Below are 22,191 nucleotides of genomic sequence, written 5' to 3'. Positions count from 1 at the left end.
GCACCCAACACACGTGTTCGGCCGCAGTGCGCTCAAAATCCGCGTTTGCCCCGTTCAAGTACAAGACGAGTGTTCGCCACACGAAAGTTTGAGTCGCGAAACTATATATATTATTAGAACATTCAAGTAGGTCAAAAAAACGAACTAGCTGGGAAACGCGTATTGTGCATATAGGTGCGTGTTTCGAGGAGTCGGCAAAGTCGACATTCCGAACACTAGAAAAACGCAAGAAACAAAATAATTTGCATAATAACGCGAGTGTCACGTAGCGACATAACTATGCCGAGAAAACGTTCGAATCAGCTGATTGGATGGAAAAAAAAAATCTTCTATTCCGCGGAGGCTAAAAGCGTTTTCCGACGGTAAAACGAAAATCGCGATTCAGACCGCATGACTTATGATCAAGACTATGATTTCGATGCACTTTGCACATTGTTTTTAAATGCCGCCCGCTTTGTATAACGCATAAGTCTCGTGTATTTTTATGTCGAAATGAGTATACATCTTCATTTATTGATAATGCGTGACGACGGAAAATCAAACGAGAACTCCCGTTTTCGTATGGACTATACGTAGAAGACTCGAAATCATGCAGTCTTGAAATTTTTTTTTTAATTCAACAAAAAAATTGTTTTTTTTTTGGTTCGAAAATATCGGTTTAAACAAGAAATTTTAAGCGTATCCCGCGGACTCGATATGTCTTACATTTTTAGGGCGTTACGTTCCTTAGCCTCGACCGTTACAGTATATTAATGTAATAAATAATTTCCCGTTCGGTAGGTTTTCGGTACAATAATATAACAACGGTCGCGATGGCGGTCCAGACGATTGTGTAATCGGCGTTATCATTTTCGACCGTTGTTGTCGACCGCCGAAACACAATGCCATTATCGTATGATATTATATCGTTGCGGCTAACTTTTGTTCGTCCGCGGCGTTCTCACCGCACGCAAACGTCGCGTAATTTGCCCGCATATGTGTACAATATTATATCATATATACACATCATCTACCAAGCGCGCGCGCGGGGGGGGGGGGACAAAAAGGGGTGTCCCTCGTGCCGAATCCCCCGGGCCGGAGTCGACGAACGGTTTAGTACGCAATAATAATGATAATAATAATATAAAACGCGGGCCCATATTATGTGCGTATGCGAGTCGAGGTTTTCGGCGGGACACGTCGCGTCGCATAAACGCATAACATTATAATATATACACGACTCGCAACCGATTTAGACGCGATCGGTCGCTGTTTTCGTTGCCCGCAGTCACATAATATAATATTATAATATGTATGATAATATATTTTTTGTACGCCGCACACGATAGTGTTATACAGGCGGCCAGATAAAAATGGCGTTTCGACTCTCTATTGTATTATTTAGGTGCGCGCATTATATATCATTATATTGTGTTATGTGCGCGCGACGCGAGAGGATATAGAGTTACCCCTAGGGCAGCACCGTGCAGCGGTGGTGATGTGCGCCCATTGTGGAGTGTACACATATATACCGCACGCATGTACCGTATAGTCAGGGGTGTGTGTGTGTGGTGTGGGGAGGGGGAGGGGGGTAAGAGTAAAATAGACTCTGAGAGAAAGAGGCGATGATGTTTATAATGCACTACACACACACACACACACACACACACGACGACGATAAAGCCCTGCATCATCCCCTCCCGTCGATCGCATAGTTTATAAAGAAGACAGCTGGGTGGGTACGCGGCCGCGTGTGCGTGTGTGTATTCGATAATCTCTCATTCTATATATGTATATATATATCGACGACGACGACGGTGTGGGGAAGAGCATATGTCACTAGCACGCCCTTTGCGCGGATTATAAATACATATGTATATGTATATATATATATATACATTTAGTCGTATTATATATGGAGGAGCGGCGAAATGTTTGGTCGGGTAATTGACGGCGGATTTTCGACCGAGTGGCCGATTCCGCGGGGCCCCCATTCTAAATATATATATATATATATATATATATATATATATATGCGCAGCTACGACATATTATTATTATGGGGTGAGCGCGATTGGAGAAGAAATAAAATATATCATCGTAATATGTATACCTACTACTGTAAATATGCTGACGAGAGTCGCGCAAAAATCGCCTCGACTCGAGACCACGGGGACCGGTTGCGCGTACGTGCAATTTTTATTATACGCGAACGCAGTCGACTTTCGGAAACTCTGGCAAGTTTGAAAGGAAAAAAATTCGAATTATGAAAAAGACATATTTTTTTAATGCCGGGTCATCGAAAACCCAACTAGGCGGTACGGCGGAGAATTTTTCATCGAGAATTTCGAGATACCATGATGGTTTCGAGTTATACCGAGAGTTGACCGTACACATGGGTACATCACGCATACAATTTATTATATTGCTCGGTAAAATTGAAAATATAATTTATACTCAGTTAGGTATGCTTGAAACTTTTGAGCGGATAAGCCTGTTCTGCTTATCCGAATGGACTATTCGGCAATGTGGATCGCGCGCCGTTATATATCTGTTCCTATATTCCTTTTTTGATGAGTTTACAATAATATGGTACGTAGCGAAAACACAATATTACTATGAACTCGTTTTGAAAAAACGGAAAGGCGCCTACCGCTTATTTCATTGAAAGTAATCGGACTACAGTAGGTAGGTATATAGTATAACAGGTACCTATGTATAGGTTTACTTATGTATCTGTCAAAATCCGGAAACCGCGAACAAGTTTCACGTGTGCGTATCGTCTACATTCCACAACATAATATCTCAATTATATAATGAGCGCATCGTAATGTTATAAGACGTGCGACGAGGCGACTTAAACTGTTTAAAAGTAGATCAGTAGACGGTTCAGGTGTGTAAATATATTATTTATTCGACGTTTCACTTATTCACACTAATCGCGTGGTGTCTACAAACATTTTTTTTTCATGTGAACTTGACCCCGAAAAGTCTGCAGTCTGTCTCGTGCAATGTTTTGAAACTTATCCCACTCAGCTCTCTTGGCACTGCCCGAGGCCTCCGGCGGCGTCGGGTGCACGCCGCTACATAGCGTCCTAGATTTTATTTAATAGGTAAGTTGCGTCCGGATCGAAAACAGAGTCGAAAATAGGCGATGGCACCTTAGGTACTTTTGCGTACCGGTCCCAGTGTACATTTTTTAATGGCCAATGGTCGCGTCTCGAAAATCGATTAATTTAATGCATTTACTATGCCTATACAAATTTAAATAAACTAACATAAAATGTATCCGTCTTCTTGCACATAGTACGTACCTTTTGCGTACTAACTGCATGCTACCTACTACAGTTATTTTAAAGATAAACCTATACAGAAAAATGCTGATTATTATACTTTAACCATGAATATTGCAGACTATCGGTATATTGTTCTAGTTATACAATTTCATTTTGATTTCAGCTCAAATAGGTAGGTACTATATAGCTACTAGGTACAGGCATATAGGTAATGTACCATAATATTCAACACACACTAGAAATAACAGTTTATATTTACATATATTATGGCCGACGTGTACTGACGACTGACGACTATACGATGGAAATCTTATCTAAAGATCGAAATATTTATGTTGTTGGTTACAGTAAATTATAACAAAAAAAAATTTATAATATAACAATATATTGTTATTTCATGAAATACCGAATAACGATAATCATCACTTTGGATGTAACATACTATTATACTAACATATAATATATTATATGATCTACGATAAAGCAAATTCAATAAACATTTATTATACAAGTTGGTTAATACATTTTTACTGAATTATTTATTTTTTTTGTTAATATTACGTTTAATAAATACCTACCTAAATGTTAAGAAATCAAACGTAAAATTCAAAATATAAATGAAAAAAAGCGAGTGGATGTCGCTCTGCTGTACAGTAGGTTACAAGTTGGTCACTGTATAATGGATTGTATTAGATTTGAATTCAATGATATCATATCATTGTATACGAAAAACGATTCTGAGCGGAGACGGTTTGTCAGTCTGGATATTTTATATTGTTATTATATTTTATTCTAGCCTGTAAGTTGAATTAATATCATAAATTACAACAAAATAACTAAAATCATTATTTTTATTTTTATTCATTTCTATGGTGATAAACAAAGTGTTAGAAATTAAAATCCCATTTTTAACATTTTTTGTAATTTATTGGTGGTTTTTCCTGTGTCATTAAATAAATATTGAGAAAATCGAAAAGTGACCTCTTTAAAGTACCATCTTGATCCAATTTCCTAAAAGATAAGATACTATATGTTGAAATCGAAGAACTCCTTCTGGTAGAAATTTTGTACACAGGATAAAAAAATAAAAATAAAATAAACACCATTATAAAACCAATAGATCACTCGCTCCGCTCAGAATCTAAAATATACATTGTTGTTTAATAACAATAATCAATAACAACTATTGATTAATGAGTTATATTGATTAACAACAGTGTTGAAAGACAGGATAACATCGACAATATTAATGATATATAGCAGATTTAAAGTTTACGCTAATTACCGGAGACATTTACTCTACATGTACATTATAGGTACTTTTTTGGGGGACACAAGTAGTATGCAGTCCCGGGCCCCCGCCGACTTTCACGATTTATCATAGTAAATAGGATTGGAATAATATTTCTGAAGTTTGGCCTTTTTTTGAATAATTAGTTCCCCGGGTAAAATATTTGGTTGGTCGTTTGCATATTCCACATTCTAAATTATAACAGGTACTACGGCAAAACGACAGGATAATACACCGATAACATTGGTAACACAAGTAGATTAGGTTAGGTTCGTATATCAGATTCAAAAATTATTAGATTTAAAAAAAGTATATTTTAAATAATTTTGGAATTTTTTTATATTTATGTAAATAATTACCAATTTACGAATTTAGTCAAACTAAGATATTACATTGTATTTCACCAGTTTTCAATTTATTTTACAACAATACAGATATGTGCAAATGTCCAACGCTCTTAATAGGTGGGTTTTGTGTACAATCAGCCTACGCGTGAAAATAATGTAATAAAGTCTTGATTTATGGATTTATTACAGTTAATTATTTATTGTTTATTAATTATTCGAAACACAAGTGGGCATAGGTAATTTTTAATCAATAACTGTTTCGTACCGGCCTATAGAGGAGTATAATGTGTGTATACAATACAAACAATATAATAGGTACCAGCTCTTCTAGAAAAAGGGTAACAATTCAAAATACAATGTATACATACTACATTCGTACTAGGCACTAGCTATAGCAATAATAGTATTTACTTATAAAACATAATGCGAGTGTAATGGCTTATGAAACTATACGTCACATATATATAATATATGGTATATATAGCATGAGGTAAGCATGTTATAGAGCAATTTTTGTCTTTTGATCTCGACGATTCGTATAACCTATATGCGCAATACGCATTGTAATATTATAACATATATAATGACGTAGGTAGGTACTGTTCTAGAGCTGCAGTAACAATGAAACGATTTCGGATAAATACACACACGTTGTATTATTATTATATTGTCGCCGATACGTTTTAATTATTATACTTATTACCGATCGGGGTCGTACGCACTCGATAATAATATTATATAATAACAAACAGTGGTGGTGACGATGACGGCGGCGGCGACGACGACGACGACGACTATATGACGACGCGTATACACAATATGGGGGTAGTCTGAAGAGCCGTTTTTTAGCCGTTAAAGCGTTCGGCGAATGGCGGCGGGGGGTGCCGTGTCAAAAAAAAAAAAATACGAAAATTCGCGCGGCACTCGAGTGTATCCAGGTTGTTCCCGGCGACAACCGGCCCTGGCCGCGGACATAAGTGCCCGGCAGCCACTTGATGCTAAAAGTTACAATGCAAACACACACACACGCGGGTGCGACAATCTGCAGTACTTACCTATACGTACACACACACACACACACACACACACACACACGCACACATATAGAAAGTATTATAATGTTGCCTTTTTCCCATGAGAATCGCGCGCGAAGAGCTAGGCCGCCGATACCGACTGCAAAATATTACAATATGCAGTATTTATATATAGGTACTGCACGCGGCTTTATCGACGTACTTATAGATCTTTGTGCGTAGCCTGCACGTGGTACTCACGGATTCCTATGCTGTGTTGTTCCCATGACTCGCGTGTATGATATAAAAATGTATATTTTCGTCGTCGGTTTGTTTGGTCGGTCGGTCGGTCGGTCGGTCGGTCCGACCACTGTAATAATGGACTCGACAAGTACTGGACCGATGATGGACCGATGATAGTATTGTATATCACTCGATGATTCCCCGAGACGAGTTTTTTGACCTTTTTTTTTCAACTCCACGCGAAATCGTATGGTTGAGGCTTGTATTACTAAAATGAATACTACCGACTTTGAAAAAAAAAAAAAAACAATAATCGAGAATATTTCAACTTTAGCAAAACCGAAACGATTGACAGATCGGTTACATATTATACTATGCCGTGTGTCCGCGAAAAACTGGGTAAAAAATCTATAACTCAGCTTCATACATTACTCAGTGCCCTATATACATATTTTAGAATTCTGACTGCGGGAGATTGCAGATAATCTTATATTAGTCTGGTCTCGTGTCTTCGTGCAAACAAAAATATTTATAGGGTACAGAGTGATATGGGTAATTTAATTGTACAGTGTACCCCAGCGTTTCTCAAACTGTGGGTCGCGACCGACTAGCGGGTCGTGAGTCAATTCTCGATGGGTCGCCAGTAGTTTTTAATTCATTATATAATTTATAAATTAATAAAGTAATAAGTTATAATAATAGTAATCATATTTTGTTTTTAGAACTAATTTTCGATCTTGTAAATAAACTATGCGTGGGCCACGATAGATTTTCGAAGATAAATTTGGGTCGCGGACTTAAAAAGATTGAGATCGACTGGTGTACCCTGTTCGCGCGGACACGCTGTATAGTCGTCTAATATACAGATGTTGTGATTATATTATTATAATCCGCGGTTTACACCTAAAGAACGCGTACCTAAGTATACAATTCCACGGTTTTTGATCGATAATTGGCATCTAATTTTGCACACATATTATTTGCAGGAGCCCCGGCTGATGGGTTCTATGAGCATATATCAGAGCACGTCGGTAACAGCTGTATAATTGTTGTATATATTGTATAAAAAGCGCGCATGGCTGCGAGACCTCAACGAAATCGAAAAATACTCGAGCAGCTATTTTGACGATTCGAGAAACGTTTAGATAATATTACATCGGACCAGCTGTTGTTTATTAGGGCGCATGCTTAACCACCGTCAATAACATTGACATCATGACCGCAAATTCGTTTATATTTTATGCGCGCGGCTATATTGGTTCGGGTGAGACGAAAAAAAAGTTACTATAATATTATACTTACTAAGGTTTATAATATTATACTTGCCAAAGTTTATAATACCAACCGCGGCAGACCCGAATTCTGATTCTGCAGTTATCCTATCGGCGGCGGGGGGGGGGGGGCAATATGCTGCTAGTTCTATGTAAAAAAATAAATATACCTATACGAGGTCCGGTTTCTATATGTTAACATTTATCTTCACTCGCCGCCGCTGCACTTGGGTTTTGACAGTTCGCCTAGATATACTCATGATCCGCGGCTGACGCGAATTAGGATTCATCTCGCGGATTCTGCTGTTATCCTATCAATCGGCGACGGGGGGGGGGGGGGGGGGTCGGCAATGTGCGGCTAGTTCTATATAAAATATATATATACATACGATTTATATATGTTAAAATTTGTCTTCACTGGCCGCCGCCGCACTTGGGTTTTGACCGTTCGCCTGTACACATGGTCGCATATAGAAAAGAAACACGGTTCGGGTCGACCGTACGCTAATAACGGTTTGACGTGGATTTTTTTTTCTCTCGTCTCACAATATTATTACGCCTACCTGTAAACATGGGCCCGCGCATTATATAGGTACGTAGACGTACGTTTCGTATACACACATGTATAAATGTATAATATTATTATTACATATACTCTTCTCATCTGTACGTTATTATTTGTTCTCTGTGTCGGCTACCGTGCGGCGCGCAGTTCCGTCGCAGGGTATACGAGGCGGGCGGGTCCCGCGTTTATAATCCCTTTTGGTGACTTCCCTCGGAATTCATTGAAATCAACCATCTCCGGCTGGTTGTAATAATAATAATAATAATAATATATAATATTATCGTCGCCGTCGATCTATCGCCACTTGCGACGGGGGTACTGCGAAGACGAAGACGACTAAGACGAAGACGATGGAAGGCACCGCGCCCGTCACAATGCGTGCAGGGCGAGTGATTTTTACACGGATATTCCGAAACGTACCGAATGCCAGCGTAAAATATTGTCCCTCGAGGACATCATAATAACATATTGTCTGCTCGTCTTCGTGGTCATCGCGACGTCAGTATACCAGGGTATATAGTTGCCTCGCATTGCAGGTTTTAGGCGAAAAGATAAACCACATTAGGTATGCGCGGTGAAAGCATGTTGTATAGGTAGGTGTACCTGCACCGAGTGAAAACAACAGAGGACACGGTACGGGATGAAATCCGCGTGGGAAAAAAGATCGAATCATTTTTACATGGTCCGCGGTTTGCAGAAACGTTTGATTTTCTGTTGAAATGTTTGAAACAATTTTCTGTTGAAATGTTAATTATTAGTCGTTAAGCTTAGTTATGCTCATCGGCGCATCGATGATCTTACATGTTTTAAGAAATGATGCCAAAAATGTTTTTCATTTATAGTTTGGTATAAGTACGCGGTAACCAAACTTAATTCGTCGAGAACATTATTTGAAAGAATCATTTCAAGCTGCCATTTTGAGAGTGGGTCAGAGAGAGAAAACAAAATTGTGCGCTGACATCTTCTTAAGGGGATTCGATACCGTGATTTTCTGTTTTTGTCCAACACACTCGCGGCTTAGTATTTTAGACGTGTTTTTGCCAAACATACCAATTGATCTAATGAAGCGATAAGAATTCTAAAAACAGATTTGAATTTGTCATCAAGTCTACTTGAAATCTATTTCCCCAAATGTTTGATATTATCCCCCAAACTCCTAAAAACGTCATATTAAAAAAGAGTATTTAAAAAGTGTTTTATTTCAATTTTTTAAAATGTTAAAATCAAAAAAACAAAATTGTGGGAAAGTCGATTTCAAGTAAACTTGATGACAAATTCAAATCTGTTTTCAGAATTCTCGTTGCTTCATTAGACCAATTGGTATGTTTGGCAAAGAACCCGTCTAAAATCCTACGTCGCGCGTGTGTTAGACAAAAATAGAAAATCACGGTATCGAAAAACAGCTTAATGTATAAAACATAACGCGGGCACTTATACGGAAAAGGGTAGGTATTGGTGTATTTGGTAAATATATTATAAGACTAAATTTGAAGATGCAAGTTATTAATATGTATTATATTATAATACCACTGGGATAAGCGATTTACAATAAATAGTTGATTACTATATAGGGGTGCGCCGTAAGTCTAAAACACAATCTAATTTGTTTGCTGGGGCGGTCAACATGTCAAGACAATATTTGATAAACACACAATAATTCCCCTTTGAAATCTGTTTTGAATTTTGAAGGGTCCTACACAATCGGTGCAACGGTTTTAGTATTAAGTCGAAAATATCCAACGTGCTCACTGCTGCACGATAACGATTTACACTATACGCACAAGTATATGGGTACACAACAAAAACATATTACAATAAATTTGTCTTTTATCTTATAAAATAAAAGTCTTTGTACACCATAATGGGTGTATAATGAACCATTTTCTCAGTTCAGATGTAATTCTATTATCTCCATCATAATATTACGACTATATAGTATGTTACATAATAATGTTATATACAGCCGCGGCACACTAAACGTTTCATTCTCGAAGCGAGTTATTCGTTCATATTAATTATTAATATAATATTTCGTATTTTATATTACATATTTTATTTTAATTGGACTGCATATTTATTTGTGCTTACACAATAATACACGTGATGTGTTTCATTATAATATGCATTAATGATGAATAACACATAAATACAATTTCATACCCACACGTCGTATACTACCCACTATTATGAAAATGTATAATGTATAACTCACGTTTTTAAGCACTGATTGATTAGGTAGGTTTATCGGTTATATTTTATGAAAACGTTTAAGATTAAAAATTATACTAACACTCTATAATAGTCTAATTATATTATTTAAATAGTGCTTTATTGTTCTATTCAAGAGTGTTATTGTACATACACAAAGATGACATCGCTGAAAAAAGATACATCAAAAATCAAAATGCTGACGTGATACATTTTTATGATACTTTGGTAATCATATATCTACCAATATACGCGACTCTCTTTGATGGGGTCATTTGGTTATACGCGCCCCTATTCTCCTGTATTATTAAAAAAATTGAATGTAACATAAATCGTTAATGGCCACGGACATTATTTTATTATTTATAGGACACTTTTTGATGCATTATAATATAATTATATTATACTAGACTAATCTCTCTTGAAGACAGTTTTGACAATAGGAATAATCCAAAAATGTTTTGTCGATAAACATATATTATATATTATAATAAAGATAACGGTGAATTCTCTAAATATATGCGCATTTTGCGTATTATATATTATTGTATTAGGCATATTATGAAATATTATAATATGAGATTAAGTTATGAAATGTAGATTAATAGTAATAACCTATGTAAACATTTTTTTTTACTGTAAGTTACAACTTACAACTATAAAAACAAATAATTTTCGTTAAGACTTGAATAATATCAAATGAATATCAAATATAATTTTATGGCAGCAAAACGATACCCTCAAATGTCGATACCCCTCAGTGGCTCAGTGACATAGGTACCTCGTACCTAAGTGTATTATTCGTCAGTACAACTCTGTTGTGAAATTTATCAAAATATTACATAATTTACATCATTTACATCATTTATCATAATATACCCATTTATTTACCTATTTATCTACTATTCGTATAATTAAATAAATAAATAATTCAATAAGGGATACGACGTATAACCATGTTAATTACTATTAATAGAATAATATTACTAAATTTATTTCACAATAATAAAATTAGGTACAACAATTATAGTTTACTTATATTTATTATACCGGTATGATATTCGTATATCATGTAATATTATACTGTCGCGGTCGGGGATAAAATATAATATTATTTTGCTTTTAAAACTTGACGTCTTGACTTGCTATTTAAGTCATAAAAAATATACTATTGCATATTATATTATAATGATATTATCATGATGAAATTGAACAATCAAAATATCGAAAAAAAAAATTTAAGTTCAACGTTTTGGTTTCTATTTGAGATTTTCAAATCCTCAGTCTAAGTCGAATTCGCTAAGTATACATTAAGTAGATGTTCTCAAGTGAGAACTATTACAATATATTATATAGAGTAGTGCTGTATAGACAATATCGCATAAAATGTGTATTCAATACTGTGATATTATGATATTAAAATAAGACTTTTACGCAGCTGGTCGACGATAGTCGATAGATACTGGAACGAAACTTCCTACGTATAACATTATATTATATATACAGTCTGCGCGTACCTATACAAATATATATATTATATTTTATATCTTATATACCGTCAAGTACAATCGTGCAAAAATCTGAATACGCGCGCAGCTGAACCGATAGTCATCTGGGCCAAAATGTCACCCGCGCTTCAAAGATCGGGAAAAGAGAGAGGCAAAAATATAATAATATGGACGACAATGACAAAAGTAAATACACCACAGAATAATACACACACGTCGGTGTCGCGGAGTCTATTTAAGAAGTATTATTTTGTCAGCCTTTGTGATTCCTCGACCGCGGGGCCGTCGGGTATATCCTAAATTTCCATATAAAAACTCGCCCGAGCGAATCACATAGCACAAACCCTCTTCCTCTACATATATAGGGTAGGTACCTCCGCAGTACCTCACCCCGTGTCCGAGAGAAATAATACCCGAGGAATTTTTATTATTCGCTTTTCTTTCGGCGACTCTATACAGGCACCTTGTATATACATCATATACGGGATAGGTATATATATATATATAATAACGATAGTAATAATAATAATAATGTTCAAACCGAACATAATAATATAATAACATGGGTGACAAATTTTCGGTGTACCCGGTGCACAGTTTAACGTCAATTATGACATGCCCAGTGTTATCTGTGTAAATATCATTTGCTGTCTCCCAAAATAAAATTCGTATTATTATAATATTATATATTATATAGGTACGAATAAAAAATAAATAAATATAAACACCATCTGTTCCGTAGGTATCGTACTCTACGGTATATAGTGTCATCCGAGAGCGTACAATTTCTACAGTCATCATTACCAACAGTTAGTAGGTACATAAGTGTTTTATTTATTTTCATTTCTTATTTCTACTTAGAAATTCCGTCGATGTATAGGTAGGCGTGTACAATGTTTCAAAATCAAAGTGTGAACGATAAATAATATCGAAGGAAATATATTATTATTTATGATATACTACGCATAGTCACTGACAAAAATATTTAGTCGACTTAGAATTATTGTTTTTTTTTTTTCCAAAAGAGGAGGGGACTTTGTTTGCTTACCGGTTTCTTGGTCTGTCCCCAACGCGTGACTTAAAAAGGATTTTCCAGACATTAATACCTCGAAACAATGTAACCAGACCCTTTTTTTCACAAACAATGTAGGTACGTGATAAAAAAAATAATATACCTATATATCCTCTTATCGACAAGAGAAACTGCATAATATTATATACCTATATAAAGTATATAGTTGTTAGGGGAAACGTTTTTTTTTTTTATCAAATGTTTTTGTTGTTCCGGTGACTCGGCATTTGGCGAATGTAATAATTATTACAATTACTGACGGTTAAAAGTTACTATAGAATAACAAACTCTGAATGGTCATTATGATCCTTGTAACTTGTTTTGATTTTAAAATTTCATATCGCTGGTATTGTTCTTTGATTCACATCGATACAACGTTTAAATGCGTATTTATATGTTATACACAGTGTCACAACAAGCGGGAGGGTGGTGGTGGTGGTGGGGGGGGGGGGGGGGTGTGTTGAACTTGGAGTACAGGGGACCGGCTATTTTAGGGGCCCGTTGAAATCAGTTGGTCATTTTTGAAATTTCGATAGGTATAATTTATTAAATAATATTTTATGATATAAATGTATATTATAATATCGCTTGCAATGAGTTGTATTTTATTGGAAGTCTTGTATAGGACCCTCAAAAACATTTAGTACAGGGACCCAACATTTGATTGGGGGGAGGGGGGAAGGGCTGGATTGAACCAAACGGGTCATTCTCAATTGCGGCCCGAGTATATTTTATACATACGTAAATTGCAGCCTGGGTATAATTTTTACGTACGCCTACCTAAATATTTTTGCTCATACGTAAATTACCTATAAGGATTTTTTTGATAAATCAATATTTCCCTCCACATTTTTCAGACTTAGGGCTATATACAAAATGTCTGTAAAGTGTATGATTAAAAAATGTATTAAGAATTAAAAATTTTCAATTAATAGAAACAGGTAAGACATTTTAAGACGATTCCCGCCCATAGTCTAATCAAGTAATTTTTTTTGCTTGCAATTCATACATTTTGTCATGTACCTATAAATGTTTCTTTTTCAATCATTTTTTCGCTTTTTTTCCTGGCTTCTCAATGCGATACACATATTACAATGCACGTTTTTTTTATATGTCAATGAAATTTTATATGTTTGGGTGTGATGAACTGAATGAACCGACCGGAAATTGGAATATCCCAGGACGCCATTTACATATATTTCAAATATACCCGGTTTGCAATTTGCGTATGTTTTAAAGTAACAGGTTGCAATTTACATAGCTTAAGAGTAGTTATTCCTATGACCTTTTTTGGGGACGCAATTTGTCGACTCCGAACTTATCGTACCTAATAAATTATCAACCTCAGAGCAGAGAAATCTCAAATAAAATTTTATTTTATTTTTACTTTTACATCTTAATGCTAATTAAACCAAAGAAATAATATTAATTTCATTTTTAATTTTCGAAACCAATAAGTGTAGGTATACGAGGTATATAGGTAGTCAAATTATAAATCATTGTCCATCACATCACTATACGCTGTTGTTGTAATGTTACAGAATCTTGCTTCAAAGATGTTGACAATTTTTTTATGTCAATGTTTCTGGGATATTTACATATAAACTTAAAATATTTGTAAAACTAAACCGTTTAAATGATGTTTTGGTAACGTTGAAGTGTGATGTTAACATTGAAAAATCATACATCGCTACAATGTTCTGTAACCTAAAATGCACAGTCGGTACGTCGATATTATAATACTATGAATTAAAAAAAATATTTACTCTGAGACTGTAAATTATTTATTGTATTTTTCATAGGACAATAAATTTCTCATGGTCTTTACGGTAAAATAGTCATAGATCTAAATAGCGATCTGTATTGTTATATATTGTATAGTCGTTTAAGCGACGGAAAGTATTTAAAAATAATGGTGGTAGTGTACTGCAAATTCCAAAAATAAACACATACAAGTCAATAGAATATAAATTCAATTGTAGTGTGTGGCTTCGTTTATTGTGATAGTTATAATGTGTTTCGTCTATATAATATATATGTGTGCGTGTGTGTGCGTGTGTGTGTGTGTGTGTGTGTGTGTGTGTGTGTGTGTATACTGTATATGTATATATACAATTATATATACTCCAATGAATAGCCGGGCGCGGTAGTAAAATTTGACCTTTATCTGACGTGAATTGAGGTACAAAAAATTATTTCTATTAAGACCCACTGACCGGGAAGGGTAAAGGTATAAAGGTGGGTAAAGAAGCCGACCACACCCGCACACGCAGTGTAATACCAGTAGTAGTTTGGCGATTAGTCCTTAAGGTAGATACGTGTAGGTACCAATATTTATATATAAAATATTATATTGTTGTCGACACCGACAACGACTGAGGATTTCCTGCCTTCTTCGCGCTATATATTATTGTTGTATACATGTACGGACCAAATTCTGCGATGCCACTACGACGAACAAAAATATTCGCAGAGCATATTTATAAACTATAAAGGAAGCGGTGCGTTATAATATTAATGGAATCAATTGTGAAAGACTTTTGCCCGCCGCCGTTGTGGTCGAAATGTGCCGTACGTCCGTCAATATTATAATGGTACACAAAATAGTTTAAAAAAAAATTCAGTCACAATAATATAATATTGAATACAATATAATATATTTAAATAATAAATATAATGACGGACTAGCGATTAAAACTTAGTGTTTAAAATTAATATAATTGGTAGATACCTTATACCTAAATGTTTTATTCTGCAGTTTATATTGTGGTATGACGCATATCGGCATGATAGTCCACTGACCTGCAGAAGAGTAGAAAATAATAATACGTCAACATAAACTCAATATACCATCTCGTAATTCATAAGCCGTAACCACTTGCGACACACCCTTATCATCCTCCTAACTTAACCCTTGTAACTCCAATACCGCAGGCACTTGTTGAACCGCGTACCTACCAGTGTGCCTATTATTAAAACATAATATTATAGCATCGCAATCGGAGGTGGGTCCAAGGACTTGTTTGGGGTTACGGAATGCGACTTTCAAAAAACATAGCAACAAAAAAATCTTATCTAGTATTATCTTTGAGTTAACAACTTCTGCTTTGCGTGCCTAACGTAGATGGTCATCTAAAGCCGATAAATAATTATTTTGGTAGCCATATTATATATTATGCTCTGGCTATTAAATAATGAATTTCACCAGGGTATGAATCAATTTCTTTTAGATCATTTTCAAATGGCAATAATTCACCAACACAATTATTATAACTCTTATCCTTATTTAGAAGTACCCATACCTAATTTCATTGCTGTTCTTAAAAAAATGTTTTTATTATCTTGCGAAAATTTTATCTGAAAAAAAAAACAATAATAATACGACATTAATATATAGGTAGTTATATAAATTATAATACATACATACAGACATCGTGACTACACGAGGTACAGTATTTATCGTAAATAATTGGTATTGTCGGTGCAATACAATAGTTTATAGTCCAAAAAGGATAATCATTATATTAATAATTTGAAATATTAGTTTATTAGTTATCATTTACTTCGCACGCTATTTTCGTATCGATGGATTTTATCATTTTATCGCCTTGAAGGTATTTATCGGCTTTTTTTTTGGTGCTGTTTAAAAAAAATCTCACAAAACGATTGATTTCTATCTTATAAGTTATAAATGAACATGGAGGCGGCGTACAACTGAATTTTCTTTCTGAGACATTCGCCCTGTTTATCTCCTCCATATAATTTTTTACAGCCATGTGCAAAGTATATTCCTAAAAGTGGTAAAACTACTTTAGGTATTGCAACATTTAAAAAAGCGGGTAAGTGAACGCTTGGCTGTACATTAGATGTCTAGAGAGTCATTGTAATGTATGTGTTGAATTTGTAATAATTGTATACGAAAAACTATTCTATAATCTATGGCTGACGACTGTCAGCCTATAATATTAAGCCTAAGTTGATACATTTTATGATATTATTGTAATTGAAGTAATAATTGGTAATTACTACTTCTATTACCATTTATTTTACTATTAGGTACTACAGTAGGTTAAATTAATTTTTGCTAAAAAATTGCATTTGAAAATATCATTGTGTATATACTATATAGTATATGGTATAATTATGTACTCTAAAAGTCTCAAGTACCCACAGATAATATTTTTAAATTACAAAAAAAGAACTAACATCGTTATTCTTGGTTTTGTAATTTATTGTTATTTGTTATATTTATGTAGTTTGAACTTAAAATGTCTATAAAAAGTAACTGTGCTTACATCATTTTTAGATTTTTTGGTTGCATTATGAAAAATTTATGAGAATCCTTGTTTTTAATTTTCAACTCTCAGCTATACAAATCGAACTAAAACAAATAATTTGCAAATTGTCGAGATTTTTATCAATTTTGTTAAAATTTGAACTTTAAATACTTATAAAAAAATCCTGGCTATGGCTATTGTAACAACTTATAAGGAACCTTGCATTAAATTTAAGCTTTATGTCCTAAGTCCTAACGAATAACATTTTATGTTATTTTAATGACATTTATTGAATAAAAACCAAACAATTTCAAATTTCAAATGTTCCAATTTTAATCAAAACAGATTCGTTTGCTACTAACTTCAATAGTTCATCAACATTACCTAGACAGCTTATAAATTATTAGTATTAAGAATTTTTTTCGATCTAATGAAATAATAATATAATAGTTATCACCACACATATTATACATTTTAACTTTGAGTAAATAATAATATAGACGTACTTTCTTTGACTTTAAATTCCGATAGCTGAAAACAAATATTTAATGAAAAAATGTCAATGGGTTTGAGGGACCACTGCTACGCCACTGCAGTGTATAATATATATACTTTAATATTATATTAATTTATGTAATTACCTTTGTAAAAGTTTATTGCAAATGAACCCATGAAAGAAAAATAATGAATGTAATATTTTCGTGTACATTTCATAAATAATAAAAAATATCTATGTACATTGTACAGCTATTGTCTAAAGAATAAACTAATTACATACCTATAACGAGTTCTGATGAAAACAAATATCGTAATACCTACACATCATTGTTATACAAGCTCAAAACTAAAATAATGAATGAAGTTAAATTAGATTTCAAATCAAACATGTTTTATTTATTATAATAATAACATTATAAGTATTAAATATAAAGTATATAAATATTTAGTTTAAAAAATGTGTTATTATAGTATTAATTATTTATTTATACTTTTCAGTAGTTTTCAATAATAGTTATGTCTATGGCAATTATTAATTTAAACTTTTTTTTTTGGGGGGGTAACCCGCGGCAACATAGGCCATTGGGTGTGGGGGAGGGCACTGTAGGTTTTTATATTGGGTAGGTTGATACACGTGTGTTGTGTTTTGGCAGAATTTCTAATGGGGCAACCGTAGGTTTCTGCCGTTCCCCGGGTGGGGGGATGGCAGCACTTGTTCTCCGGAAACCGTGACTTGCACGGAGAAAAATGCCGCCCGGTGGTCGAGGATCGAACTCAGACCGGCTGTGCCGAATCCGTCGCGTTAGACCGCTCGGCCACCTCGTCCCCCCTTTAAACTTATTATATGTGTTTAAATCATATTCAAGTATTAGCTAACATGTTCTCTTAAAAAGTCTGATTTAATAATGTATTAAGAAAAATATAGCGTTTTTTTTATTTTGATATAAATGGATTTATCTTTATATAAATAATTTGTTTATCTTATTATCTTATCTTCATCATAATCTAGATAAAAAAGTACTAATCTAATCCCAATTCCCAACACTGAATATTATACTATTTTATTTTTATTTACACCTCAACTGCTGAGGTTATTGGCGTTTCTGAAATGCATTTTAGTATGTATTTAGTACATATTATAGTATTAATATTTTTAATACTATAATAATATATTATCGTTTAAGGTATCTATTTAAAAATATAAACTGGCATGCCATGATTGACACCAGTTAATTACAATTGTTGTTTAAACTATAGGTTTTTCTTTATAAGTGAAAACCAATAAATATTGGTATAATATGTTAAATAATTATAAATAATTGTTTTTAATACATTTTGCGTTCAGTTAATAATTTTTACTGCTCAAATTACTAGATCTCCAATTTATAAAAGTCTTTGGACTCATGATAAGGATACTCATGATCGAATCTCTTGCCCTTCTTAATCTGCCTGGACCACCTGGACCACCTTGAATCATAAATATTGTATTTTATTGTTATTATTATCCAGCACATAATTAGTTTAAACTGCCGTTATGTCTTTTGATAACATTCCAAAAGAAAAAAATTCAGACTTCTCGGACTTGAATTAAATAAAAATCAAATTTGGTTGAAAGCATTATACAATTATATGTTATGTACTTTTTTGGTACTAGGTATACGCATTGAATTATTTAGAATCAAAGTCAGTCCCTAAAACTGTGTGTAGTACGACACACTTTGTGTAGTACGAAAAGTGTAGAGTGTAGTGCGAAATTTGAAAGAGTGTTATTCTAATTAAACCTTTATAATAATATTATGTATAATTTTAAATCTTCACATTTTTTTTAAATTTTAATGGTTTTTTGCCAAACCACATTTTAATTATTATCTACCACCACTTCCCGCCCTAGCCACACAATATACCATTTTCAATTTTGTCACGCCTGCACCGAAAGTATGGTTTTCGACCGCGGTTGAAGCGTTGCGGGAAAGCGACATTTTTCCGTCAAGCTGACCGTAAAGTGGGAATCCCCATAGTGCCGGGCGAGAAAGTGGAAATCCACAGAAGTGCTGGCCGCGTATACCACGCGTATTCACATGCACAACCAGAAGACACTGAAATCTATACCGCGGTCCTTACAAAACATAAACTTTTGGTTACATCTTATATATATATATACATAATATTATAATCTCCTTGCATGACGCGTAAACAGCTGTATTTCATGAAATTGTTTTTTTGTGCGTCGCGTTTGGTATGGATATGGAAAACGGGTATAACGCGAGTAATTGAAACAGCGTATTAAGACCTGCATATTATTATGCATTTATATAATTATTATTATTTATAAATTATAACAATTTGGTGACTTTAACATCAATTTTCAAAGATCTGAAATCGGAAACTTTTAAGACTTTCCTTATGGACACATTCAATTTACATAATATGATAAACAATCCAGCAGAATCTACAACAAGAAATTACTCCACTATGCAGCATAGTGCACCGATGCAGTATTTTCAAGATATTTGGAAAAAATTACATCACAAACATACGTATCAAATTTCAGTTATCACAGGCCTGTAATTTAGATTATCGAATATGATTAATATAATAGCAATAAAATAGTAACAATAATAATTTTCATTTATTTTTCACATTAACTTAAATAAGTACATTTACTTATTGATATTTAATTTTATTTTGAATGGTTCCACTAAAATGTATTTGTAATCTATAATATTTGTTGGAAAAGAAACTTCGTTACTATACCGGGTGTCCCAGCACTCACTTTTTATTTTTTTATTTCAGGTTAACATTTTAATAGATATTTTTTTTCCTTTAAATAATATATTGTAATTTTTATACGAATATTTTCAACACAATTATAAATAAACAACACATATTATACTAATTTTATTATTGTACCATAATGATATAAAAAGTCAATAAAATTCTCTATTTTTGTAAACGAGATGCACTTTAATTAAGATAATAATATATCGACAAATTTTAAAATGATCAAAATTATTTATTTAAATGAATTTAATTTTCATGCTATAAAAATGACACCTGCTGCAAGTCGAACATGAACGTTTTTCCTAGCACTGAGCACATGGATATACCAATATTATGAGATGGTGTTTATTTGAAAAAACGTAGAGAATAATTTTCAAACTATAAAAATTATACAAAACATTCAATTTTTTTGTTTTTTTCTGTATTACAAGGGAAAAACCGGAAAACCATTCATTGCTCCGGTCAGAATTTTAAAATTAGTCACACGGCGTGTTGAATCGGCAATTTAGGTACACCTCAGTGAGGATTATGACGTAATTATTATTGTGTGAATCCTGATCAGTCATAACTCATAAAGACTTACTATATTGTCATAGCCTTCGACGGCACCACTACATCAGTAAGTAGCGTCGATATAGGGTTAAAGTGTTTGCCAGATCTACTTGAACTTTAACTTTAAAGTCCGTCTAAATTGCCAGTCACAATTTCGCTATAGTTTAATGGTCGATTGCCCTTTTTAATTATATTATAATACATTTTATATATTGTCGAACTGCAGAATAACATCCATTACATATTATGAACACGTCATCAACAAGTAAACCATGAAAAAAATAGTAGATGGGTAAGTATAATATATAAACCATATAGCACAGTATTAGCTTAGAACAATTATTATATTTGAGGTATAGCTATGGCGAAAACTATGAATACAAATATATATATATATAGGCCATAAGGTGATGAACAAAGCATGTTCACCCCTATTTTATCCTTTAATAATGAATTTATTCAAATTGTAACTTTTGGAATTTTTAAAAACCATGTTTTCAAATTCTTGAACTATTTGGTTCTACTTAAGGAGTGTCCTGTAGAGATTCAAATGGGCAAATATCTACAATTTTCCTCAAGGTTTAATTTATCCCTGTACCAAATTTCGATTGTTTTATATGTATAGATTAAAAACTATTGATTTTGATCGCGATATTGTATATTATTAATTGTATTTTTAATAGGACAATTTCTTATGGTCTTCACGGTAAAATAGTCACCTAAATAGTTAACTGTGTTGTGTTACTTTGTTGTGTCTATTTAGCGAGGAAAAATATTTAACAATAATAATGGCAGTGTACTGCAAATTCCAAAAATAAAAATAAACACATAGAATAAAACACACATAAGTCAATAGAACATAAATTCAACTGTACTGTATGACTACGTTTATTGTGATAGTTATAATGTGGTTGGTTTAAATAATATATTATAAATGTGTCTGTGTATACTCCAATGAATAGCCGGGCGCGGTAGTATAAATTTGACCTTTATTTGGACATGAATATTGAGGTACAAAATTATTTCTATTAAGATCCACTGACCGGGAAGGGTAAAGGTATATAGGTGGGTAAAGAAGCCGACCACACCCGCACACGCAGTGTAATACCAGTAGTAGTTTGGCGATTAGTCCTTAAGGTAGATACGTGTAGGTACCAATATTTATATATAAAATATTATATTGTTGTCGACACCGACAACGACTGAGAATTTCCTGCCTTCTTTGCGCTATATATTATTGTTGTATACATGTACGGACCAAATTCTGCGATGCCACTACGACGAACAAAA

The 22,191-nt window shown here is 33.7% G+C and overlaps 1 pseudogene; it reads right to left on the bottom strand.

Moving 5' to 3' along the window:
- Positions 1–15,695: 15,695 nt before the first annotated feature.
- Positions 15,696–17,742, bottom strand: LOC132945657 (uncharacterized; annotated as a pseudogene).
- Positions 17,743–22,191: the final 4,449 nt, after the last annotated feature.

Source organism: Metopolophium dirhodum, chromosome 5, assembly GCF_019925205.1.
Source record: "Metopolophium dirhodum isolate CAU chromosome 5, ASM1992520v1, whole genome shotgun sequence".
NCBI classification, from domain to species: Eukaryota; Metazoa; Arthropoda; class Insecta; order Hemiptera; family Aphididae; genus Metopolophium; species Metopolophium dirhodum.
The sequence above is the reverse complement of the archived record's forward strand: the minus strand, read 5'-3'. Positions and strand labels throughout refer to the sequence as shown.